The sequence below is a fragment of the Myotis brandtii genome, unplaced genomic scaffold (assembly GCF_000412655.1).
Source record: "Myotis brandtii unplaced genomic scaffold, ASM41265v1 scaffold421, whole genome shotgun sequence".
Taxonomy (NCBI): domain Eukaryota; kingdom Metazoa; phylum Chordata; class Mammalia; order Chiroptera; family Vespertilionidae; genus Myotis; species Myotis brandtii.
The window spans coordinates 2,294,038-2,295,624 of record NW_005366140.1 but is presented as its reverse complement, the minus strand read 5'-3'; the positions used below and the strand labels follow the sequence as shown (position 1 = coordinate 2,295,624).

The window sequence follows — 1,587 nt, the reverse complement described above, 5'->3', positions numbered from 1 at the left end:
ACATTGGACTCAGCTGGGGCGGCGCATGTAGGCCAGAGGGGGCCACCAGGGGGCGACAGAGGCCGGTGAGGACTGCGGGGCCCTAGCATTCCACCCGCGGATTTTTAGGTCCCGCCCCCTACCGAGGAAGGTACCCAGCTTTTCCTGGGCGAATCAGAGGTTGGAGCCACCAGAGACCAAAGTCCTTTCTGGGCCCCCCTGGCGAAGGGCCCCAAAATGACAGTGTCTGGGTACCTGGGCGGCATGACCCCAGGCAAGGGACTTCCCGGCGCAGTGTCCTCATTTGTGTGATGGGCACTCGCCTGACGCCACCTTCCCAGGTAGTCGTGGGTCTACCACTTACTCGGGTTCGTGGCCACCGACAGCCCCTCCGCGCGACCTTCGTTGTACGGTACGCCCGACACAGGCAGATGCTCTGTGCGTGTTTGACAAGGAGCCAACGAATAAATTAAGGATTGACGGAAAAGGCTTAGTCTGCGCCAGGTTTGTGTCCTGCGGGTTCAGTTTACTCCTCTGGGGCAGGGGCTCCTCTATCCCTACTTCAGACGGGGAAACGGGCCCATATGCACCTCTTCTAGGGCGTATGCACTAAGGACTTGGCCCCCATGTCTTCCATGCGGCTTAGCCCGAGGGTGGGGTTGGTGATGCGCTCCCGCTAGGCTCTAGAGAACGGGGAGTCCAGTTGGAGAAGGGGTTCAATCGAGCCCAGTTCTCCAGCGGTTCTCAACCTGTGGGCTGCGATCCCTTCGGAGGGTCGAACGATGGTCGCCTAAGACCATCGGAAAACACATATATAATTACATATTGTTTTTGTGATCAATCACGATGCTTTAATTATGTTCAATTTGTAACAATGAAAATACATCCTGCATATCAGATATTTACATGACGATTCATAACAGTAGCAAAATTACAGTTATGAAGTAGCCACGAAAATAATTTTATGGTTGGGGGTCACCACAACATGAGGAACTGTATTAAAGGGTCGCTGCATTAGGAAGGTTGAGAACCACTGCCCTAGAGGACCCCGCAGCCTTGAAAGCGAACCCCAGTCCGGTGCGAGAGTGAGCTCCGGTAGCTCAAAGGCCCTCCAGCACAGCGGGGCTTGAATGCCGAGGCCACTGCTCCCAGCTGTGCGGCCTGGGGGGAGCGACGGCCACCTCTGAGCCTCAGTTTCCCGCACCGGGCGACGGGAGACAGGAGGAGCCAGGGTGGAGCGCCGCGCGAGGCCTCCCCGCCCCAACCCCCAGCAGCCACTCACGTGACCGACCCCGTCCAGGGAGGAAAGAGTGCGGGCAGGTCCGGGGGTGGAGTTTTGCTGACCTGGGCGGGAACCCAATAAATCCGCAGCCCGCGGCCTGGGGCCGCCCCTTGAAGCCCCACCGAGACCTCCTGCTGTCAGCGCTGGGCGCGCCTCCCTGGGAGAGGGACAGAGCCCTTCGGAGCGGGAGGCGAGGTGCACGGACAGACAGACCGACGGCGGAGGCAACCGCGTAGACGGAAAGGAGAGCTAGGGAGGCAGCGGGCCACGGCAAAGGCCGCCAGGAACCGAAGGGAACAGGCGTGCGCCTCGCGGAGGAGAAGGCC

The 1,587-nt window shown here is 60.0% G+C and overlaps 1 long non-coding RNA gene across 1 annotated transcript in view; it reads right to left on the bottom strand.

Annotated features, from left to right (window-relative positions):
• Positions 1-472, bottom strand: part of LOC106727409 — an 852-nt gene extending 380 nt beyond the window's left edge. The window contains exon 1 of the long non-coding RNA XR_001363590.1: positions 344-472. This is a non-coding gene — a long non-coding RNA (uncharacterized LOC106727409). The remainder of the gene's footprint in view (positions 1-343) is intronic.
• Positions 473-1,587: the final 1,115 nt, after the last annotated feature.